The sequence below is a fragment of the Phascolarctos cinereus genome, unplaced genomic scaffold (genome assembly GCF_003287225.1).
Source record: "Phascolarctos cinereus isolate Bilbo 61053 unplaced genomic scaffold, phaCin_HiC Scaffold_5;HRSCAF=322, whole genome shotgun sequence".
Lineage (NCBI taxonomy): Eukaryota > Metazoa > Chordata > Mammalia > Diprotodontia > Phascolarctidae > Phascolarctos > Phascolarctos cinereus.
This window is the reverse complement of record NW_027555958.1, coordinates 230,915,554-230,941,555: the sequence shown is the minus strand read 5'-3', so window position 1 is coordinate 230,941,555 and position 26,002 is coordinate 230,915,554. Positions and strand designations below refer to the sequence as shown.

Here is a 26,002-nt window from a genome sequence, read left to right as displayed (position 1 = left end):
TTATTAACCCCATTTCACAGCTGAGGAAGCAGAAGCAAACAGAGGTGAATGAACTTGCCCAAGGTTACAAGGCCAGTTCCAAGCCAGGTCTTCCAGACCATAGGCCCAGAGCTTTGACCACTGTTCCATCTCGCTGCCTCACAAGATGGAAAGCTCCCCCCAAAGACATCGAGCTTCTCTTTTGATTCAACTCCTCTCACAGCCTTCAAGCACGAGGGCTCCACTAATCACTCACTAAAGTTAGCAACTATTTTCTAATACCTGCTTAGTTAAGAGGAAATAAATAACAACTGCTAATATTTTCCATCAAACTCGAAGACTTACTAAGCGAGTGAGAGACAGAGGGATCACAGTACTACTATTCTCATTTTACAGGTGCAGTAGGTACAGAGGATTTGGCCCATGTCACAGTATAACCCTATGCAAACATCCTCATTTTATAAAAGAAACTGAAATTGATCGAGGTTAAGCAACTTAAGATTACAGATTCAAACATTAGAGGAAGAATCAATTTTAGATGACATCTAGTCTAAACCCAGGAAACAGGCCCAGAGAAGTTAGGCCTACATACCGGTACTAAGTTATAGAATTCAATCTGAACCCAGGTCCTTAAGACTCCAAATCCAGGGCTCTTTCCTCTGAATCATCCACAACAACAAATAATAAATATCAGAGTCAGAATTCAAACCCAGATCCTTTAACTCCAAATTCAATACTTTTTCCATGGCACCAAGATACATCGTAGGCTTCTGATTCAGGTCTAATGCTCTTTCCCTTAAAATATACTGTCACCCAAACACAACATATATATCCATACATACAAATACCCACATAACCCCAAAAAAACACCAGTACCAAAGACTTTGCCCCAAACCAGAGTAAAGCGGACAAGGCAGTGCTCTAAAATCTAGTAACTATTTAGACCAGAGCTTCCCCTTGGCCCACCTCAGAGACCTAGACAGAAGCTATCAGTTTGGCTTCCTCTTTAGACAACTACCAGCGTCTATCCCCTTTCACCAACTTCAGCCTGGTTCTTTTCCGAAATAAAAAGGTGACTCATTTAAGGTTCAAAACTGATAATTCCAATGAGAAAGAAGAAACTACATAAAACCTCTTATAAAATCTTCTTCCACCCCTACACCCCTCATCCCATTAAGAAAAGTTAGATTCAGTAATACCTCTTTAACAGGACACCTACCAATTCAGAATTTACAACAGCATTGCCAAAGTTTACCATCCTTCTCACAAATAAAAGAACTCCCTGGCTCAAATCACTAGCTTTTTCAAACCAAGGAATTAAGAAATTTAGGAGGCTTTCCTTAGACCTTCATCTTTTGGGTCCCAAGAAAGTATCTTTTCTCTTTAAAGACTTGTATGATTATGCACCATTGAAATATTACAGGCCTACTATGAATTCTAGGTTTCTCATTTAATTATTTTATTCTACTTCCCAATTGTTAGGACTGCCTTTTCTCCCTCACCCCCGAAAATTTACCTAAATATGACTTAGCCCCCCAAAATGCATTTATCTAAATATATAAATAAATCAAAATATAGACATATACATATTATATAATAATATTAAATATAATATATATTACAATAATAATAATATATAAATCTAAATATCCTCCCCACAAGTATAATTTAAATTCCTAGAGGGTAAGGGCTATTTTCAATTTTATCTTTCTACCCCCAGTACTTAGCACAGTACCTGGTACCTAGTAAGCATTTAATAAATGTTTGCTGAACCAAATTTGTTCCCTTTTTATTATCTCTGGATCTCAGTTTCTTCATGTGTGAAATAAGGAGAGTAGACTAGATGAATTTCAAGGTGCCTTCCAGCTCCAAATCTACGTTCCTATGATTCTAGCTTATAAAGAAATAGTCATGGCATATTTTGCAATACAGACCTCACTCACTAATTTGGATAGGGCTCTTCATTCCCACTTTTCATTATATTGTCAGAGAAAATGAACTTTCTTTATGTAGATCAGAGGTTCTTAACTTGGGGCAAACTTTTTTTAAATTTTTAATATACTTTGACAACTAAGTAAAGTTGGTTTTCTTTTATGATCCAATGTGTTTTATGCATTTTAGAAAAGGATTCTGTCATGACAAGCCTCTGAAATTAGGTTTTCCTGGCTCTTTGCCAAAAGATCTTTAATTTATTTGGTATCCCTGCTGCAGAGAGGGCAACTTCTGATAGGCTGGCCACGTTGTTCAAGCATCTAACAAAGGTTTGCCTAAAAGATGATTTTATGGAGAACTCACACAAGGCAGGTGCTCACATGGAGGTCAGAAGAAGCAATACAAGGACACCTCGAGATCTCTCTGAAGAACTTTGGAATGACTGTGAGACACAGAAGACAGTGGCACAGGACTACTCAGCATGACATGCCGTCATCAGAGAAGGTGCTGTGCTCTATGAGCAAAGCAGAATTGAAATAGCTCAAAAGAAACGTGAGAGGCACAAATTTAGAGATGTCTCCACTCTAAATGTTCATAAAGACTATTTGTGCCCAACCTACGGTAGAGCCTTCTAAGCTCATACTGGTCTGATTAATCACAGTCAGACACATGTACTTGACCCCAACATAGTGATGTCACTTTGGTCCTCTCTGAGAACAAAGGACAACAACCAATTAATCCCAGATGAAATAATCCCAAGGTAGCCGAGGAAAGGATTCAGTAAAGTTCCCAAAGCTCACCTCCAGGACTAGAGCTACAAAAGAAAAGGGAAAACTAAGGTCCATCCATTGATAAGTTTGGTCAGATAGAAATATCAACTCCCTTGAAGGGTAATGAGGACATGTGCCCAAGTAAGAAACTGGAGGGAAGAGCACTGCGAAAAAAAACTACCCTATTAGTCTTTTTTAAGTGGGGAGGTGGGAGAGGGAAATCAACGGCAAGAATCCCTGAAAGCTACTCAGCAGTTTGGCTTCTGGGAAATGTAGCTATGGAACTATGAAAGAGGATATTCTAAACAGGAGGAAACTTAAGTAGAAAACAGGGAGCAAAGTCTGGGGTAAGTGTTCTCAAGGTCCCATCTCTTACTTCCCTCCTCCCCAAACCCCACCCTATCCCTTGAATCATTCTGTCTCCTTCTGCTCAACACTTCTGGTATCAAGGAGGATCTGGGTCCATGACTGTGAATGGATAAACAGGAATAGGAGAGAGAAAAAAAAGAACTGAGAATAAGAAATGACCCTTTGACCCAGCTATATCACTATTAGGCTTATATCCCTGAAGAAATCAAAAAAGAAGGAAAACGCTCTATCTGTATGCACACAAATGCTTATAGCAGCTCTTCTTGTGGTAGCTAAAAATTGGAAACTAAAGGGTGCCCTTCTATTGGGGAATGACCCAACAAATTGCGGTGTACCGTTGTGCCATAAGAAATGACAGACAGTTACTAAAGAAACTTCGATGTAGAGGAAGTGAGTAGAACTAAGAGAACAGTTTATACATGATAATATTATAAGTAGAAAAACAACTTTGAAGGGCTTGAGAATTCTGATTATAGCAATGATAAACCATGGGTCAAAAATAATGAAAATGAAACATGCTACTCACCTCCTGACAGAGAGATGATAATCTTAAAATAAAGAAAGAGATATTTTTGGACATGGCTAACATGGGAATTTGTTTTGTTAACTACCCAACTATGTATTGAGGGCTTTATTTTTGGGGTTTCATTTTTATTTGCTCAATGGAGGTGGGGGGGGAGGATTCAGAGAAGGGACACAGTAATTTTTTTTAAATGCTTGTTAATTTCTTTTTTAAAAAAATGAAAAAATAAGAAATGAAAAAATCTACCAGTCACCTCCTAAAAGAAATTCCAAAATGAAAACTCCCAGAAATATTATAGCTAGGACTTCCAAATCAAAGAAATATTACTATAAGTAGCCAGAAAGCAAGAATTCAAGGAGCCATAGTCAGGATCATGCACAATTTAACAGCCACCATTATGATGGAACAGAGAACTTGGAATATGATATTCCAGAAGGCAAAAGACACATGGGCTTACAGCCAAAAATAACTTACCCAGCAAAACTGAATATAAGGGGGGGAGAAGAGGGGGAGAGAGAGAAGAGAGAGAGAGAGAGAGAGAGAGAGAGAGAGAGAGAGAGGAGAGAGAGAGAGAGAGAGAGAGAGAGAGAGAGAAGAGGAGGGAATGGTCCTTTAATGAAACAGAAAATTTTCAAGCACTCTGGATGAAAAGACCAGAGCTAGTTGGGAGTGAAGAGAAACATAAGAAAAGTAAAGATGAATGAACAATAATAAAGGACTAAACAAGAATAAACTATTTCCATTCAAATATGAGAGATGATACATATGCCCTCTCTGATCCCTATCATCATCAGGGGTCATATAGGGAGTCCAATTAGACAAGACCTGGGAGTGGTTCCGTTAGTCTTGATGATGTTAAGGGGGAAAAAATGGAAAGAGAGAGGAAGTGGGGGGAAGGAAACAAAGCTTAGGGAAAATTATCTCACATAATAAAGGTGTACAATTAGATATGTATACAAACAAGGAAGAAGGGGTGGAGGGAAGAGGCTGACACTTGAATCTCATTCTCATCTGAACTGGTAAAAAGAAGGAAGAATACACACAAACAGTTGAGTACAGAAATACAATCTCACTCAACAGTGAAATAGGAGGGAAAGGTAAGAAGAAGGAGTAATAAGAAATTAGAGGGAAGGTAGATTAAGGAAGAGATTACTCCTAAGCATCACAAACTCCAAAGATATACAAAGATTTATAGCTCTTTTTGAGATGGCAAAGAATGGGAATTTGAGGCAGTGCTCATCAATTGAGGAATGAATCAACAAGTTATGGTGTATAAATCTGATCAAATGCTAGCGTGTTGACCTGTTATCGGCATATTGACTAGCCAGGGTTCCAGAGGACTAATGAAAAAACATGCTACCCATCTCCTTATAGAGAGGTGAAGGACTCAAAATTCAGAGTGAGACAACTTGTTTTGATTGACTATTCATGTAGTGATGGGTTTTGTTTTTCTTGTGCTCTCAGTGGGAGGGGGGGAAGAGAGGGAAGAAGGTGATCTTGGCTAATTTAAACAAAATAAAACAAAAACAAAGGAAAACTTGTGAACTCTATAATCAACTCACTGACCAACCACAATTCCTGAGGATTCATGATGAAACAGGCTGCCCTCCTCCTAACAGAAAGGTGAGGAACTCAGAGCATAGATTGAGACATTTTCTTTTAGACATGGCCAAATAAGAAATTTTATTTTGCTTGACTATACATGTTCGTAAGGAGGGTTTTATTTTCCTTGCTTTCTCAACCAAGGTTGGGGAGTGGGGGATAGAGAAGGCTAATCTTTGTTTGAAAATAAAATTCAACTGAAAAAGAAATAATAATTTCAGTAAAATAGCAAGATATAAAATAACCTTTTCTCCTTCCAAAAAAGGGGGGGGGAAGAATTCTACAAATTCTGTCTCTTGCAAACATGGATTCCTGACTCAGACACTGACAGTTTTGAAGTTTCAAACTTTGTTAAAGTTCCCTTATCATGTTTGAGAAATTGACAGTATTTAGAGGAAGACTTAGCTCATCTTTTGGATGTGACACTATGGAAAAGCATCTGTTTCTTCTCGGTCCAGGGCAAGAGACAGAATTGTAGAATTCTTTCTCCCCCCCCTTTTTTTTTTTGGAAGGAGAAAAGGTTATTTTATATCTTGCTATTTTATTGAAATTATTATTTCTTTTGCAGTTGAATTTTATTTTCAAAGATTAGCCTTCTCTATCCCCCACTCCCCACTTAAACTGTATTTGCCTCAGTTCCCTCATCTGTAAAATGGTGATAATAATAGTTAACACTTTATAGAGTGTCTTAAAGTTTATAAAGCACTTTTTGCTTATCATCCCATTTCATCTTCAACAACCCTAGAAGGGAGGTGTTACTATTATCAACACCAGGGCAGACAGAAGTTAACTGACTTGCCCGCAGTCACAAAGCTAAAAGGTGTCTCAGGCAGGATTTGAACCCAGATTTCCTGACTTCAAATCCAGTATTCTGTTCACTACTATAACAGCACCTATCTTACAGGACTGCTGTAAGGATTAAATGAGATCCTATTGACAATGTGTTTTGCAAACCTTCTTTAAAGAGTTATATAGTTAAAGAACTATATAAAGGGAAGGGAAATATTTAAATATTGTTATTTTTCATGTATATTTAATCAACATTATTGTTGTTGTTGTACCAGGCACTTACTATGTGCCAGGCACTCTTCTAGGTGCTGGGCTCATACATACATTAATAAAATTTAACCTTCATATAATTAAAGAACTATATGAAGGTTAACTATTACTATTTAGCTGTATTATTAGTCAGTGCCTTATACGATGACTGTCAAACTTTCTCCACCCTCTCTAGCTGCCATGGTTAAACTACAATGGTTAGAGGGCCTTCTGAATCAAAGGGCTACAATGTATTGCACATTCCCCTAAATCTGTTCTATCTTTGTCTTCGGCTCCCTTCTTCACTGCCCAAAGAGCATACACGGCTCATTGCTGAGAGTCTGCCACCAAATCTACCACCTCACCCTTAAAGGTTAACTATTATTGTTTCTTTGTTTCATATAGCTAAAAGAACTAAATGAAGATTACTATTATTATTACTACTATTATTACACAATATATCTAGATCTTACCATAGTATTATATAGTTCTTTAACTATATAAAAATTGACTTCTTATTATATTTGTAACCCCACACCTAATAGAGCACCTGGCACACACTGAGTAGTTAATATGTATTTGTTGATGGATTGATAAAATACACATGAAAAATAATGATATTAGGCCATTTCTCTCCCCCTCCCCCAATTTAAATTATAAAGTGCTCTGGGAAGTAAATCTCCCCACAAGACTAGGAAAGACTTAAATGACTGGACTATGTCTCCCCATACTTCGAGTTCACCACGGGGCAGAGACTATGTTACTTCATTCCTCTTTATTCTCTTCCTTCCCTGCCCTCATCTTTACCCTTAGCACTAAGCCTGAGGTCCTACTCGTAACACCTGCTCTCTCCATATTGGGAATGACTGGCTCAGCAGGGGTGTGAAATAAATCCTAGCAATATCAAGGTAATAGCACCAGATCTGGGATCAAAGACCTTGGTTATGAATCCTGATTCTAACCCTAAACTGGGTGTGTAATTATCTAGGAGTCACTTAAATGGTAATTTTATTATTAATTGCTTTATCTGTCAAATGTGAAGTTTGGATTACATGACTCTTAAAGTCCCTTCCAGTTCTAAATCCTAAGAAGAATCCATGACTGGGACAGTAACACAGTGTTCTGGGTACTGGTATTTGCTTTTTTAAAAAAAGTTACTGAATTGAGTAAGTATAGAATGTCCGTCACTTGATATATTATTCTACATTCCTGAAAAAAGCATAAGGTCTTCCTTCTCATTTGGTAAAGGGAATCCACCACTTACTAGCTGAATATTGTTGAGCAAATCATTTATGCTCCCCTGTACCTCAGTTTCCTTATCTGTAAAACAGTGATAACACTTCTAGTACCTACCTTGAAGGGTTGTTTTAAATAAAGGGATCTGTAACACAGAAATATTAGCTATTATCTGGCTCTGTTATTTACTATCTGTATGACTTTTGGGTCTCAGTTTTCTCATCTGTAAAATGAGAGTATTGGACTTGATGGTCCAGAAGGTCCCTTCCAGTTCTAAATCAATGGCCATCATGACCATCTTTATTGGTGGTATGGCTGCTGCTGCTGCTGCTGCTGTTGTGGAGGAGCTATAATTTGCAAGGGCACTCCAAAGACTCACCCAGCTGCTCCCAAACACGCAATATGTCTTCTCTGATAAATTTAGGATAAGTCTGAAGTCCTTCTACCATTAGAGATCCTTTACCTTAAGGTGTTGGGATTGAGAGCTCAGTTTTCTTATCAGTAAAATTTGGGGGGTGGTCTAGAGGTCTCAGGTCCCTTCTGGCTCTAGGATCCTAGATTTTAAAATGCAAATGTGTTATCTGGGTGTAAGCTAACACAGCATCATTAGCACATGCCATATATTCACAACAGAAAAGGGATTACAAGAACAAGGGTGGGTTAGAGGAAAGAACAGGAGAGCAGAGAATTCAAGTGAGAAAAGACCCAGGCTTCTTTATTTCCTTTGACATTGTGCCTTTGCTCCAGCCTCACAAAGCACTTTATTTTGCACCTCTCTGATATATAAAATATTATGTATTTTGATTATCTGTGTTTTTATCTTATTTGTGCTTCCCCTACGGTAAATAGTTCATCTTATCTAAACTTCACACTTCTCCCCTCCACCCATTTCCCACCAGTGTTCTGCACACAGTAGGGGCCTAATAATGTTTATAGCTGAAAGAGCAGGATGAATGATTATCCAATTAGCTAGCTGTCATTATTTAACAAGGCCCTGAGGGAATAGGCACCAGCAAGTAAATTATGATTAGGAATGGGGGTAAGGAAAAGGAAGATGGGACTGTACCTAGCCCACAGGAACTGCCCTAGAGGTTAAGCCTGAGTGTGGTATACATGGTGAGGGATGGAATGGGGGCAGTGGGGGCAGTGGGGACAGTGGGGACAGAGTCTCTGAATAGCTAAAGGACCTCGTTCTTAAATTAATATGCTATGCAGCAAATGTGGCTGCAGATTCTTCTTTGGCTGATGTAAAACACAGGAACAAAGGACAATCACAGACTGAACAATGAAAGGGACTTTAAAGCTAGTCCAACCTTCTCATTTTTAAGGAGGAAAAAATTGAGGCCTAAATATCTTAAATGACCTGCCTCAGGACATAACAAGTAACGTATGGCAAAGTTAAGAGATGAACCCATGCCATCTGACTCCAAGGTGAGAGTTCCCTTTCTGCTGTACAATTTGTAAGGCACCATGCTAAGCACTGCATACAAAAGTATACTATGGTCTATAGCCAACCTTCTGCACCCTCCCCACCTTCTCCAAGGTTAAACTGTAATGGTTAGAGTATCTTCAGACTCAAAGGGCTACAGTATTGCATACTCCCTGTACCTGTTCTATTTTTGTTTCTTTTTCTCTGGTTTTCTTCACCTCTGCCAAAAGAGTATATGAAGCTCAACACTGGCAGTTTCATCTTTTTTATTGAGAGGGGGAGACCTATCTTCCCTCAGCTGGAAGTAACCACTCACGCTCCAACCTCTCTAACCTGGGCCAGATAGGTCTGTCCCTTCTTAGGCAGCCAGTTGGCCCCTCTGCTCCTGGGGCCTTAGCATACTAGCAAAGAATTTCCTGTGGACACCCAATCGGCTTTAGCCCTCTTGTGGCCCAGAACTCCCAGACTCAAGCAAACCACTAGCCCATGCCCAAACTAACAGCTTATGGTCTAAACCCCTGTCTTCCTCATCTCTCCTCTCTCCTCTTAGGCTTCTCAGCTTACACACATAAAGGTTGCCCTTTAACAGATATTCTCAACCACAGCTGGTACTCTTTGCCTTCCAAAATTGGGGGAAGGGGGAGACATCAAGGATGTCATTTCCTCTTTGTTATTTATTTCTTGTTACAAGAGATGGCATAGGGGCAGAGGCGGGAAGGATATATTCAGAAGGCGATAAAAATGTAAAATATTTTTTAAAAATTTTAAGAGAAAGGCATTCAGTGAAGTCCATTCAGATTCAGGCCTAACATTAAGGGCTCTTAATCTGCTACAGCCTCCACCTAAAAGACTAGGCCAACACAGATGAGAAATGATGCTCTCTTTGCTTGCTTGGATTCACAACCCTAGAACTCAAGGCAGAATGTGAAAAGAGGGGGCCATACAACATAAGCAGCCAGATCTGGTGTTTTGTAACATAAGTAAACATGTGAGAATTTAATATCCCCAGGAGCCAAGATAAAGCATAAGGAGACCCAGGCCTAAGAAACTATCTGCTGGTTAGAATGAACCAATCATTTACGTTGAAAGCCTTGGCAATTTCTTCCTTGAACCACCAGCCTGATTCCCCCAGGCCCCTCTTCCCTCTTACACACACCCTACCCCTACACAAACTCTTACTGGTACCAAGTGAGTTTCATAATGGGTTACTGCCACATGAAACATCCCCATTCTTGTCTGAGCTTGAAGAAGTGCCAAGGGAAGTCAGAAACAAGCAATCCAGCAGGACTTATACTGTTCAGCAGGACCGAAGCCATTCCTTAGAGCTACTACTCAACAAGCACCAGGGAGGGGGCATGGAGAGGCCTCTCCTTGAATAATGAACAACACAAATTATTTCTCTCTCCTTTTTTTTGGGCAATTCTCTTGGCACTCTTATTTCCTCTTTTTGTAAAACAAATTTAAAAAAAAAATTCTCTTGCTGTGCTCCCAGTTTCACAACACAAATGCTACTCAAAATGAGGCTGCCAAGTAACAATTTAACAACCAATCCATCAATTATTAAGCACTGTGCTAGACTGGGAATACAAAGACAAAAGTGAAATAGAACCTGCCTACAAGAAGCTTACATCCTAGCATATCACTATGAGTATGAATAAAGTCTGTTCTGCAGGATGTAAGATCCCATCCTCCTCACTCCACCTCAGAACTCACAATTATAGTCACATCCCCAGCACTTTAGAAAATATTACAGGCAGTCACTGAACTTGCTACAAATATGGCAAATTTTGTAATGACCCATTATTCTCTGTGAACACTTTCAATGTGCCATGATCACAAAGCTCTGGCAAAAGTATGTGACACTCGGACACATAACACTTACTAGCTGTGTGACCCTGGGCAACTCACTTAACCCCATTGCCTTGCCAAAAAAAAAGTATGTAACAGGTGCCCAAGATTAGGAGTCGGAGGACCCTGGTTTAAATCTTGGCTCTCACTGAATTAGCTATATGGGCAAGTCACTTAAAATTTTATAGGCTTTACAGTCAGATGACGGAGTTTAAAGCTAGGACATCTTAGACATCTTCTAGTCATAGTCAGCATGAGGTGATCTAAACCAACCTCCTCATTTTACAGATGAGGAAACTGAGACCCAGAGAGGGTAAATAACTTGCCCAAGGTCATACAGTTACTAAGTGGCAGAGCCAAGATTAGATCTAGGCCCTCGCATCCAGAAACTAGTTCCTTATCTGTAAAAGGAATTAGCTGGACCAGACAGATCTATAAAATCCTTTTCCTTCCAGCTCTCAACCTTATGATCCTATCATTCTGGTTCTAATGACACTGGGTCTATACTAGGGCTCACTTACTGCCTTCCTCCTCCACCCTGTGGCTGGAATTCCATTTTTCCTTTGCTTAAAATTCACATACACCTGGGAGAAGTACCACATTAAGTCCCCCTGGACATCTATATCCCCTGGTGTGAAGGCAACTATCAGATCCTTTGCTGAAAGCATGTTTTGACTGTGTGAGGAGACCAAGGAAAGAGGCAAGGGCAGGAGGGCCCCTGTGGTCTGAAATTAGGAACTCACTGACAGTACTTCTTTACCAGAAGCACAGAAAAGAAAAAAAAAGGACAAAACACAGGGAAAGAACGCAAGAATTCTCTAGCAGAGTGGAAATTCTGGAAAGTGTGGGAGGAATTACTCGACTATGCCATGTTTTTCTGTTACTCTCCAAGTGTTGCCTCCCCATTACCAATCCAGACAACTCCCCAAACCCACACTGAGTGCCATCAGCACCTGGGCAGCAGGCACAGAGGCAGGACATGCTTGAGGCACACAATTAAAAAATATATACCAGAGACCTTGGGTTTTACAAATCTCCCAGAGCCAGCAAAAGCAGAAGAGAAGAAAAGGAGGAAGATGGAGAAGCTTTTAGTTTTATAGTATTTAGTATTATAGCAGACCGCTGCTATAATGGGGAGGGCGGGAGGGGAAATGCTAGCTTTATCTTCATTAAGAAAACACCAAACTCCCAACTGTACTCCCTTCCCTCCCACCCTGCCCCACATCGAACAGTTGGATGCTAAAAAGAGGGCGAGAGAAGTCAACCCCCATCAAAAGTAAATGTGATGTGTCAATGTGATATGTGCAGAAAATGGGAGGCAGAAGCCACTCAAATTGAAACTAGTTCCATCTTGTGATCTGAAGACATATTATGAGACCAAAAAAGTTCAGCTAATGAGGTTAAACTGGCATCCACAAAACCTTCTCTGAGCACTTGGCTTTGTTTTTATTTGTTAAGTGCTACCTTGATCTCCTCCCAATGCCCAAACCACCGGACTTCACCAAAAACCTCCTGCCTGCCACTAAATGTGATCGAACTGAGGCTCTGAACTGAGAAAGGGTTCAGCCATTCCGTATGATTTGAAGTGAAACCTGTGGCCTGTCTGCCAGAGATCTGATTATTCCTCATTCCATCTCCACAACCCTGAAAGCCGTCCAACCTTTGACTCGTTTAAAACTGAGCAGTCCAGGATGCTCCTAAAAGGGGAGTTTGACTCATGCAAACCAACTATAAAGTTTACAAATCCCATAATGGACCACAGGGTTTAGTCTGTCTGCACCCCTGCATCAGACGTGGTTTTACCTCTTTACAACATCCCACTGCTGGGTTAGGAGGCACTAACTGTGAAAATCACAAACATAACTGATCCAAGTTTAGCTCAAACTTTTTTCCTATAATTCAACAGATGACACTGAATAGATGGAGCTAAGGACCAGACAGGGAAGCCCACTGACTTAAGAGTAGATGATCATTTCATTCTTGGCATTCATATCCCCAGGGCTGAGCACAGGGTCTGGAACACGACAGGTACAAAATAAATGCTTAATGACTGACAGGTCCCTCTCTCCCCTAGATAATCAGCTCTAGAGGGCCAGAACTCTGTCTCAATTCTCTTTGTAACTTACCAAGTTCCTGAAAAGGTGTTTTGTACAAAGTAAGCATTTGAGAAATATCTATTTAAATTAAATTGAAAATTCTATCTCCCATTCATTATCTCAGAAGCTCCAATGGAATCACATTCTCTCCCATTTTAATACAAACAGACTAATTAACTGACTCCAATCATCTGTATCATAAGACAATGGAGTCAGAGTTGGAAGAAACCTCATAAGTCATCTGGTCCAAACACCTATGTTTTACCAATGAGAAAACTGAGGCCAAGAGAGGAGAAATTACTTGCCCAAGATCATACAGGTATTTAGTTGGCCAGGGTTCAAACTCAGGTCATCCAAATCCAGAGCTACGGTCATTCCAAAGATTTCTGTGTCCAATAAGACAGAGTCTCAGAGCTGGAAGAGAGCTCCGGAGTTCCCTGGGGAGAGATCTCAGTCCAACACAGGAAATAGCCTGGTTACCACTAAAGACAGCACAGACCTCCCTCCACCCAGCCTATAGAGTACGGCCCTGGGGCCTCTACGTTGGACACCACCTCATGCAGAAGCTAAAATATCCATCTACTGGCTACCACCGGCACCAGCAACCAAGAATGGAGGCTCTGCGTTCATTCCCCAGTGATCCGTGTTTGTTTCCACCTTACAATCTTCCCCTCTTCTTCCATTCCCAACGCTAACAGCACATACGGAAGGTATAACACACAGAGGGGAAGGTCAAGCTCATCCCAGTCACTGAATGTAGTGGCTTTCATCTACTTGTTCATTTAACTCAACCAATCATTACTAATCAAGTTGGTCTCCCCCCCCCACCCCGTTAGACCGGATATCGGTGAGAACAGAAACCATCTCTGCCTTCCCCAATCCCTAGTCATTTATGCAGTAAGTCAAGCCTTCATTAATCGCCTACAAATAGGCAAAGCAGGGAAAGACACACGATGCACGGAACAACAACAATAACCCAGCCCTTAAGAAATTTACATTCTACTGGGAGGGAGGGGAAAGAGAGATGCAATTTATATGTGGATAAGGAAATATAAAATATTTATATTAACCATGTGTACATAGATAAATAAATACAAAATGCCGAAAGTAAATTCAAAGTAACTGGGAGAATCCTAAAGGTGTGTGGGTGTTTCAGTGCATCTGTGTAAGTAAAAGCTAAATATAGGACGTAGCTTTAAACTGGAGAGACCCATGAAGGACAACAGGGATCTTAATTCCCCTCATCAGACGGGGCTAGATGAAGATGGAGTCTGTCTCTTCCATCACATCAGAACTCCCTGAGTGACCCCTCAAACTGGAAGCTCCCTGAGGAGAGGGGTTAAACATCTCCCCATAAGATTAGGAGTTCCTTGAGAATAAGAATTGTGAGTCTCTTCCTCCCCAGATCTCTAAGGGGCTCCCTGAAGTCAGGAAATTTGTCTCACTCTCTACACTCTACCAGACTCAGAGTTCTCTGAGAATGAGAATTATGTTTTCCCCTTCTTCAATTTCTACTTGCAGCACCCATAACTTAAGCTCTCCACACAGCTGTTCAAGACAAGGTGTTAAGTGTCTGACAAATCCCAGGCCAATATCCTAGATATTAGTCTTTCTAAACTCTTTTCACCATTAAATAGTTTTTGAAAACTTTTTTTTTTAAATAAGAATTACCATACCCAGTGAAAAGAATTGTTTTAAAAGCAAAAAAGTCTGCTCCACCCAGTAGTTACCTTTTTAGGAGCCTCTTTATGGGATCTGTCCAAAAGGATGCCCTCAAATTATAAATAGGCTGCTCTGGTGACTGTGGCAAAGGCAGGAATGTGCTGTTCGGATAGAGAGAAGACAGGCAGGCAGACAGGCTGTAACACACTTAACCTACCTGGACCAGCTGGGGGTTACTGCTATAATCCCACAAGAGACAAAATAAAAATAGGGCAAATGGCTAGAGAGGCTGGGGGAGAAGAGGGAGCGCCTCTCAGTTCCATATTTCAGGCCTTAGAAAGTAACAAAATAACAGATTAAGGCAGGAACCCCAGACACAGAAACTGAGGTAAAAAAATTATGGATGTTTTTTAAAGGGAAGGGGAAAAAAAGGGAAAAAATCAAGGATGATCATAATTATAGCTTCCTTTTGAATATAGCTTTATGGTCTACACAGCACGTTCCAGGCATTATTGTACTGGATCCTCACAACAAACCCCTCAAGCCCAGTTTTACATTTATAATTGGCTGGGTTATACAAGGTAGAAAGGCTCTGTCTGGCTCAATGAACACTGAACCAGCGATCACATGACCAAGGTCACGGGCTCAAGCCCCAAATAGGCCAGTCGAAAAGGCTCTAACCCCAGCCAGCTGCCTCACAAAAGACTAAGACTGGCACCAGTGGGGCACCAGGCAGGGGGGCAAACACTCCACTATTACAAAAATAGGCCCAGTGCATATCCTACCAACAAAGGGACCAGAATGTTATCTTTGTAAACAAAGGGGAGGAGGAAATAAATAATAATAAACAAACATATGTTTGTATATATGTGTGTGCATGTGTATATGTACATGTGTGCATATGTAAATGTATGTATATGTGTGTGTGCATATCTACATATACAGAGAGAGAGAAAAGGGGGGTAACAAGTAGGTTTCCAAGAGTCTAATACACTTGACTATATCCTTGACCAAGATTCTTTAAAATGCTGTTAAGAAGGGGCAGGTCTGAAATCTCTAGCAGCAGAACCCTCCCTGGCCATCTGCTAATCAAAGGAAGAACCTCTTTTCCAACCTTGTTTTCTGGAAGGGAGCCACTGTCTCCATGTTGTCCACTATTGCTCCAAACATAAAAGTATATCCTAAAAAAGTAAATCCTGTTCACACAGGAACCACTTACACCAGTATGCTCCAATGTAGGGGTACCAGCACAGTATTCTTTTTGACTATGATTGAGGCCCTCTCGTCCTGCCACTCACTGTAGAACGTACAACATATCCACGAATTTTCAGAGTAAATAAAAATTGTACTTTTCTTATAAAGAGATGCCCTAAGGGTAACACTGTGCTTCCAAGAAGGCACCTTACTTAAGATATGAAGAATCAAGCTTTAAAGTCTATATAGAGAAGACTTTACTTTTTTTTTTAGGTGGGGGATTTTGAAGTCTTTACTGAAAATCTATTTCAAATTTCAAAAATTAAAAATCATAATTCTCTAATTCAAATACTCTCTAATGAATGGGCTTAAAAGCAAACATCCTATTTTAGTAACTACATAGCTTATTTTCCCTTGCTTCCCCTCCCTTCCTGCCAGCCCTATACCTTTTCCTTCCCTCTCTCTCCTCATTTCAGACTCTAATTGGCAGGAATTGAGGCCAACAGGAAGACTATCTGGCCACTCTCACTCTCCACCCCTATCATTCCAGAGGTTAAGCCAAACTGACCCCATTCATCCCTCTTACCCCACCCCCCAACACAGAGCCTTCACTGAGAACATGTATAACTTTAACTTGTGTCCCAAAGGATTGATCTGAGAGGAAAAGAAAGGTCTGCCAAAGAGGCTGGCAACCTCTTCAGACTCGGGGGTCCCCAACAGGGCTAATCAATGCCTGTGGATATCACCTGCAAGCCAAGGACAGACAGAAGAAAGAAATGGTAAAAAAAAAAAAAGTGAAAGGAGACAGTAGATGAGAGAGTGATGGGGAAAGAGGAGGATAATAAAGAAAAGTAAAGAAAAAAATTATTGTAGAAAGAACGGTACTAGTAAAGGATCTCAGGAGTTCTTCAGTGAGTGACTTCATGCTAGTCCTTACAACCTAACTCCATACTGTAAAGGTTAGGCTGTCTCCAAACCTCTGGTTCCTTTCCTTTTTACCATTTCCCACATTCTCCTCTGTTCCTCTTCCTCCACACACTCCAAAATTGGAAGCCATTGGTATGGAGCTTGACACCTGAGCCCCCTGGGGCAATCAAGTCAATATCGTTTCCAGTTGTACGCCTGCATGCCCATCTATCTTCCCTTCTCTTTCCTCTCTCTAAATAAGCATAATCAATCATGTGCTTTTCAAAGGCCTGAACCCACTTATCACCTCTACAAGTGCACCAGCATCTTCAAAGCCCAGCCCCAACTTCATAGAATTAGAGAATCGTAATAATACCAGTCATTTCTATAGCACTTTGAGGAGTCCAAAGCATTTTAAATATGTTATCTCATCTGATCCTCATAAGAGCCCTGTGAGGGAGATGCTATTATTATCCCCATTATGTAAATTAGGAAACCACGTCTCAGGAGAGGTTAAGTGATCTATCCAGCTAATTGGTAGCTGTGATGGGATCTGAATCCCGGTCTTCCCAGTGAGTCCAACACTCCGTCTATTCACTATTTTATGAATGACATATTAGACAATATTAGACGGAAAGCACATCTCAGACTTGGGTTTAGTTCAAGTTTTGCTCTGACAAATCTTGACTTAGGTGACCTAAAAAAAGCCACTTATCCTCACTCAGTAGCCCCAACAAAAAATTCTAAAATCATAAGTTGTACAGCAGTTGTCCATCTGTAGCATTTGAAGGAATTTCCATACCAGGAACTCACTATGATAATGAAATCATCATGAGTATAGAGCTCTTTCTCATCCACTCACAAAACCACTCCCCCCCCCACCCAAAAAACCAGAATCTTACAGCCAGAAGGAACCATTATGGTCAATGGTTAGAGCATCGGACTTGGAGTAAGGAAGACCAGTTCATTCATATACAGACTCAGATACTCACTACCTGTGTGATCCTGGGCAAACCACTTCACTTCTGTCTGCCTCAGTTTCCTCATCTGTAAAATAGGTATAATCACAGCACCTACCTCCCTCTCAGGACTGTAATGAGAGAAGAATGAAGTAATATTGATAAAGCATTTTGTAAACCTTAAAGTGACATATAAATACTATTATTACTATTATAGAGAAATAGGCAGTTAGGTGGCACAGTAGATAGAGCACCAAGCCTGGAGTGATCTGAGTTCAAATCTGGCCTCAAACACTTACTAGCAGTATGACCCTGGAGGAAGTCACTTAATCCTGTTTGCCTCAGTTTACTCATCTGTAAAATGGAAAAGGAAATGGCAAACCACTCTAGTATCTTTGCCAAGGAAACCCCAAATGGGGTCACAAAGAGTCAGACTGGATGGAAACAACTCAACAACATCACAGAGGCAGAAAACGAGGCTCAAAGGGTTCAAATGACTCACCCAAAGTCACATGGCTAGTTAGCAATGATTTCTCAGCAGTGTGCATGAAGACACACTCTTCTCTCTATCCTAAGATGTACTATGACAAATTAAGGAAATATTAAGAGTGTCACAGAATGAAAAAGATTGATAAATGCTGGTCTGTAAAACACCATGAACTTTCCATCCCAGTAACAATCAAGTCTTGGCCTCTGTGAAAATATATGGTTCCTAGATACTAATGTCATTGTCCAGTTGCGATGTCAGTCCAAGGCTAAGAGTGAAATATGGCAGGGCTTGCCATTCTGCAGAGAGGCGGTGGACTATTGGCACAGAATAAGATGTATTTTCAGATATGGGAGTGTGCTGACTTGTTTTATTTCAGTGTACTCATTTGCCCCAAGGGAAGACTCTATTGTTGCTGCTCCTCCTTGGTTCTCCAAAAGGACCAATGGGAGGGTTCTATGGGGGAGAGAAAAATCACTGGAAAGTAACAGTGACATACAAAGAAAGAGTGAAATAAAACATAAAGAAGAAAAAATAGTTGACATCAGCTGATCACATAGCATCTAATTTGAAATCAACAAGAGTTACCCAAATTTCTATTGTGGTTCTCAGGGTCAAGACAGTGGGACTAGGTAAGAAATAAAAGTGACCTAGACCCCACAGAAGTGAATGTTATGTATTACAGGTACCTGCCACCGAGAGACAAGGGAGTCCCAAGAGTCTGCCCTCCAGCCCCGCCTAAAGCAATGTTTTAATGGCATATGTGAATTCAAAGATGCCAAAACCATCATTTTAAAATCCACCTCCCCATCCCCACCACCTCATCATAAAATAACCCTTATATTTTAAGCCCTGTAAATCAGCATTTGTCAAGTTCTAAATTGGGCTACAGCAATATTTATTCATCAAAGCATAAATCTCTCCTACACAGTCGTAAAACTGCCTAATAATTTAATATGCTATAATTCTTACCTGAAACTTGTCAAAAAATGGACTGAAAGAGGCATCTGTTTTATAGTTAACTAGCCACGGGTCTGTAGTTTATGAAACGGCTCACATTTTTATTCTCTGCACAGAAGGGGAGATAAGGCATGCAGGATACATTTCCATGCAGAATCAACAATTCAGCAATTCATTAACTACTCAGGTGTCTCGGGACAACCAAACCAGGTTTCCCACAGAGAAGGTTGTGGAATCCCCCAGTGCATTCTTGGAGACACTTGGGAATAGCAGGGAGAATTTAAAAAGCAATGAAAACAAGGGAAGGAGGTTGGGAGGAGAGAAGAGGTTGACAGAGACAGAAATGAGCTCAGCAGAGTTCACACTTTCTTTCAGCTTGAAGGGACAGCTCACTCCAACCAAAAAAAATGAAAAACATTAGTAGAAAGATACCTTCTGGCAGAGTGGGGAGCAGCGAGTGATTTTCAGGGCTATTCTTGTTCCTGGGTTCACTCTGTTAGCTTTCCATACCTGTTGATTCCACTGTTCAATAGGGTAATGTATTTTCTCTGGCAGTGACAGATACCTTGTGGCCTGGGGCCAAGACACCTCTCTCTTTTATAATGAAACTGGCTGCCACAGCCACAGCCACAGGGCCCCTCAATGAATGAGGTGTTGCTTAGAGGGGAGCACTTGGAGGATTTTTTTTCTTTCAAGGGCAGTTGAAGCAAATTTAATCTATTCCTCTTATGCTGATCCTTTTGGAACATTCAAATTAAAACCTAGTGGAATGTGGTAACTGAAATGCAGATTTCCTGTGGGTAAGGCCAGAACAATTTTTTCACACTGCTAAACTGTTCCTACAAGCCAAAGGTGGCAAAGGGCAAGGGTGATGGGCAGTTAGTTATCCATCCATCACCTGAGTGTTACAGGGTTAGCCCTTCTTCTTCACCTTCCGCCTGGTTTCTGTGGTCCTTGGCAATGGAGCGTTTGGGTTTTTTGTTTTCGTTTTTTTTTCCCCCAGGGCTGGGCATTTGTGAGTGGTTAATGACCGATTAGGTTCAAAGTCATCAGTGCCCCCACCTTTAGCTCTAACTGCTCCCCATTCAGTTCACTGGCACACGTCAGGGTCCTGAGCACACTGTACCCCTTGAAGAGCTTTGAAAACAAAACGAAAAAAGCTTTTTAATTGGAAAGGGGGAAAAAACCAGCCACAGAGCTCCAGGAGCTCCAGCTCAGTGCCAGGTTCTCCACAGGGCTTCTTAGAATTTTTCGACTTCAGATGCTACTTTTAAATAGTCCTGTTGACTGAAGATTATTTGCAAGCACAACCTACCAGCCTAGGGTGTCATATGGGGTTTGTGGGGGGGGGGGAAGGAACTGTAAATAACTCAAGTGAAAGTGATTAACTGAATCAACTTTTCTGCAATTGTAACAAGAGGAGGAGAAAAAGGTAAACTAATTAGTTCTAATTAGCATACAAGCTAAATATTAAACTAATATTGGGGAGGAGGGAATTTCCCTCTTTATATTATAGTAACACAAACCACCACTCCCCACAGCCTTTTGTGTAGAGAATTCTTGTCTTTTTTCATGCAAAGCAAGCAACTAAACATTATACAATGTAACACAAGCCCTTCAAGAAGAGCAAACAGAAGGTAGGTTTAGAGCCGGCAGGGGCCTCCGTATTCCTCCACGTCAACCTCTCCTTTTACAGAGGCCCAGAGAGGTTAAAGGGTTTGTTCACAATCCTGAAGGCAGCAGCACAGTGGATCTGAACCCACGAGTACAAACCAATGACTATAAAGGCACTAACCAGAATTTAGGCAGCTCCATAACCCATCATCCCAGCATCCTACCTGTCAATCCAAACAAAATGGAAAGCTCAGAAATGATGATTAATTCCAGTGTGCCCAAGGGTCTGCAGCCTTTTCAACTGTGTGAAAGGCCTACTCTCACTTCTTTCATATTAAGCCAGGAAGGTGGACGGAGAGAGGATATCCTTTGAAACACTGCCTTCGCAGCAGTTCAAGTTCAGGGACAGAAGGCTCATGGCTATTTTGCTCACTGAATTGTATCGGGACCATAGGGTACATTAAATATGCATGTTGTAGGGGTGATGTAGGTAAAGGGAACTCCAGCAGTCACATGTTGGCTATCTTCCTCTCTCCCCACCCCCCCAGCCCCAACTCAATGAGCAGAATCACTCACTACAAGTCAAAGAATTTAACTTAGTAGACCAGTGATGACAACTTACTTAGTACACTGTCTGCCACACAGTAAGTGTGATGTGTTAGCTATTATTATTATTATTATTATTATTATTATTATTATTATTATTATTATTTAGTCTACCATTTGCCAGTCACTGACCTATGTCAAGTTCAGTGTGAAAACACCTCAACATCAGCTAACAGGCAGCTTGAGTCTGTCCCCAGCCTTCCAGACCTCGTACCATAACAGAGTACTAAACTCTAAAGAGAAGCAGTTTTTTTTTCCCTCCTATTTTTAAAGAAGCCACAAGGAACAAGGGAGAGGCGCACAGGCATTCTGTGAGAAATACACATGAGCCGTGACTGCCTTGATGTTACCCACCACAAGCCTCATAGGTAAAAAAAATATATAGTTCTGCATCTACCACACGGACTTTACTTTCCAGTAAACTCTATCATGGGAAGCTTTAACTCTGAAGGCCCCAAAAGCACAATTTGAAAAACCACAAAAGTAAACTACTTCACATACGGGCATACACACTCCAGCTCCACAGATAAAATCCTACAATGTTTTCTGCAATGAGATACAGAGGGGAGTCTTGGTTTAAAAAAATTAATGTACAAAAACCCAAGTCTGCAAAATATATATATATATGACATATATACATATATGTAGGAGTAACTGTTTACATTACAAAAAACAAACAGTGGCTCTAAGAAAGGAATCTCTTTTTTCTTGAAAACGCCTGCTCTTCTGGGATAGTCAAAACGATACAATTTGTACACAACTTTCCTTTAATACATATAACTGCATAAAGCAACATAACCTTCTGCATGTCTGTCGCAAGTTATCTTGAAGGCAACATAGTGCAAGAAAATAATGCTGGATTTGGAGTAAGAAGACCTGAGTCAATCCCTCCCTCTGCTACTTAATGCATTGGGGCCCTCGGGCAAAGCATTTAATGTCCCTGGGCCACCCACGAAATCATAACTTTAGAACTGGAAAGGATTTCATGAGTCCAAAAACCTCTCATTTTGAAAGTGAGGAGATATAGCCTTAAATACATGAAGTGATATGATCATGCTCCCACAGCAAAGAGCTATTTGATTCAAGATTTGAACCCAGGTCTCTGACTCCAAGTCCACTACCCTACATCATGCTGCCTCAGTTTCCCTGATCTGTACAATGAAGAGAATTGGACTCAGATGACTTTATAGATTCCTTCTAATTCCAAATCTATGATCTTTATAAATCAGTTGGGAGGCAATGTAGCATGGTGGATAAAGGATCAGTCTTGGAGTTTGGGTTCATATCCTGCCCTTGAAACAAAATAACTCTATAAGATTCTAAGTTTATTCATTCATTCAATAAACATTTATTAAATGTCTGCCTATGTGCCAGACACTGCTAAGTTTTTTTGTTGTTGAAACATTTCATTTGTGTCTGACTCTTTGTGACCCCCATTTGGGGTTTTCTTGGCAAAGATACTAACATGGTTTGCCATTTCCTTCTCCAGCTCATTTTACAGATGAGGAACTGAGGCAAATAAGGTTAAGTGACTAGCCCAGGGTCACACAGCTAGCAAGTTTCTGGGGCTGGATTTGAACTCAAGAAGAGGGTTCTCACTGATTCCAAGGCCAGTGCTCTATCCACTTAACAACCTAGCTGCCCAAGCTCTAAGTTACAGATAAACTGCCATTCTGAATTGATGGAGTTTGCACACCTGGAGTTCCCTACACACATTTAAAAAAAAAATCAAAAGTCTGGACCCCCTCTCTCCTCCATCCTCCAAAAAGAGGGAGGGAAGGAGGGAGGAAAGAAGGAAGGAAGGAAGGAAGAAGGAGGGAGGGAGGGAGGGAGGGAGATCTGGCCAAGTAGTTGTTACAATAATCCATGGCTACATGGTGCTTTAAGGCAGGTAAGGTACAGCAAAAATAAACCTGTAAGATAGGTAGGTAGTGCAAGCTTTATCTCCATTTTACAGATGAGAAAAGTGACGATCAGAGAGCTTAAAGTGATCTGCCCAGGACCCCACAGTTATTATGTATACAGGTGACAGACTGACTCCAGGTCTCTTCACAAAGCTCAGATGCCTCTCATTACCGCCGCATTGGTAATGAAGATGCTAAACATTCTAAGATTCAAACACTCTTAAGAGCGAGTTAACCTACCACAAAACGTATATATACTAAGAGCCAGACATCTTATACCGTAAGTTAGGAAACTCGGATCCTAGTTCAGACTACTCTACTAACAATAGCTTACATTTATATAGTGCCTTAAGGCTTGCAAAGCACTTGACAAATATTTTCTCATTTTATCTTCACAACAACCCTGGAAGGTGGGTGCTAGTATTATCTCCATTTTACAGGTGAGGAAAGAAAAGTCAAAAGTCACAAGGCTTATAATTAACAGAACTACAATTGACAACCAGGTCTTCCCTAACTCCAACATATCCCTTAGAACTCACCAGGCTGTTCTACTTTGGGACTCCTATGACTGATTTCTCCATCATACTCCCAAGTCATGTACCATTCTCCCTTCCAATCCCTTTTCAGCAGCCTTTTGTATACGTAATGCCTTACACCATTAGACTGTAATTTAATTTGAATTTGGTCTTTCTGACAAAAGGTCCAGCATTCTAGACATACCACCAAGCTGCCTTCAGAAAGCTCTATGTAAAAAAAAAAAAAAAAAAGCTCTATGTCCCTGAACGAATCAATTTCCCTACACTGAGTCTAGCAATGTGACGTTGTGAAAAGAGCATTAGATTTGGAGTCAAGAGAATCTAGGTTGCAATTCCAACTCTGTCATTTATTCTTACCTGGTTGGCTTTGGACAAATCACTTTTCCTCTCTTAGTTCTGGTTTCCTCATATATAAAATTCAAGGGATAAACTTAATTGACCTCTTAGGTCCCTTCCAGCTCTACAACTGCCCTTTCTGTCTCTTACATGGTATTTTGGGTTGAATATTTAAAAAATCTTGTTTCCATACCACAATACTTTCAGGATGACAGAGTAATACATGGTTGTGAAAAAAAGAAAAAAGAAACTCACTCCTACTGACTTACCTTTGTATATGAAAAGGTAGGGAGGGTTATAGAGCTTAGACACCATCTAGTTCAACCCCTTCATTTTACTGATGAGGAAACCGAGGCCCAAAAAGGCAATGACTTTCATGGTCACAGAGATACTATGTGGCAGAAGTCCTCTGAATTCCAGATTCTATCTTCTCTCTACAATACTGAGCTGCTACCAACCTAGGTTTCTTGGCCTAAATTACCCATAACTAGAGTCAATCTATGTGCAAATTCATTAACCAAAATCCTTTTCCATTTCTATCTTCAACTAAAACCACCAGCTGGTTTAAACTGAGGTCTCCTGAATTTATTACCATCTATTACTATCCAATAATGTATATGAAATGCATTTCCTAGCAGGCACCCACATTCAGTCACTATTTTTGACAGAACATTCTCAGTAAGCATTGTTCTCACTAATGCCAACAAAAGCTGAAGCTTCATAATTCTAACAGAACGTAAACTCCTTAAGATGAGGGACTCTCCACCTTTTTGTTTGTTTGTTTTTGGGTTAACACTGTTCAGCATATGTAGTAAGTGTTTAATAAATGTTTGCTTGAACAAAATTAAATTTCAAGATTTGTTCATTATTGCTTTCTTTTGTTCATTCAATAATGGCCCATTTTGGGGTAAAAATTAGCCCTCTTTGGTTTAGGGGGGAAAAAACTCGACTTCAAATCAACTGAACTAAAGCTTTTCTGCCACTTACTAGCTGTGTGACTGAGACTCAGTTTCCTCATCCATCAAATGGGGATAATAACAGACTACTTACAGCCACCTCACAGGGTAATGCTGAGGAAAGCACCTTACAAAACCACTTCAATAAACTTATATAAACCTGGGCAATTTAACATTAGCAGAGACTAGCTTCAGAAACACACAGAACAGGTACTAAAGGAGGGGAAAAAAGGAAAATGGAGGACTATGTAGGTGGAAACTCAGTTTCCCTATCTTTTAAAAAATTTGAATCCCACAAGAGTTCTCCTTTAATTAACTTTCCCCTGCTCTTAACAAAAAATGGTGCCTGGTAAAGAATAGGCAGATGCAGCAGGTATGAGGAACACTTGCAGTCACTAATTTGCATAAATTTTAACTCAGTAAAGGGTTGTTTACTTCCTCCCTGGACTTGCCCCCAGTATTTGTTTTATACCAACCCCATACTCTCTCCATAGCTTCCACCCATGTAAGTGGATGGGTCTTTCTTTAAAGGTATTATCAGAACTTGAGAATGCTATGATTTTTTTTTCAAAAGAGAAAGCAAGAAGGGGGGGGAAGAGTCAACATCTTTCTGAGTTGAGTGCCTCTCAAAAGCTCTGTTCTGTGTACTTTCCCACTTCCTGTTGCTTCTCCACCTTACAACTTTTTTTTTGAAACATGTATGTTCTTTCTGGTAGCACAGTATGATTTTGGTGGGGGCTATCAGAAGGGACCTTGGACAAAGATACAGTTCTTGCCGCTCAGAGGTAATGGGATCATGTGCAGTGTAGAAACTGTCTTCCAGTAGCTAATAATGCTGGTGGTGCCTGTATGGCTAGAAACTTGACAGAAGTAGATCCTGGCCTAGGAGTCCAATAGGACCAGTGGGGCCCTGGAATTAAATGGCCAAGTTTTTTCACCAATATGGGTCTCAGATTTTTCTTTTGTGAAATAAAGCGGAGTGGATTAGATTGACTCTGAAGGTCTCTGCCAACATTTTAGGATTTCAGGATTGATTCTAAGGCATGAGGCCAAGAGATAC

The 26,002-nt window shown here is 40.6% G+C and overlaps 1 protein-coding gene across 19 annotated transcripts in view; it reads right to left on the bottom strand.

Moving 5' to 3' along the window:
• TRERF1 (transcriptional regulating factor 1) overlaps nt 1–26,002 on the bottom strand; it is a 323,931-nt gene that overhangs the window by 186,892 nt on the left and 111,037 nt on the right. For 2 of the 19 annotated variants that reach the window (XM_078155361.1, XM_020976825.2), the window contains exon 1: nt 19,423–19,504. The exons of the other annotated variants lie outside the window; for them this stretch is intronic. The gene's annotated coding sequence lies outside the window, so the exon portion shown is untranslated. Of the gene's footprint in view, nt 1–19,422; nt 19,505–26,002 lie in introns of those variants that run through there. 19 annotated transcript variants of the gene reach the window in all.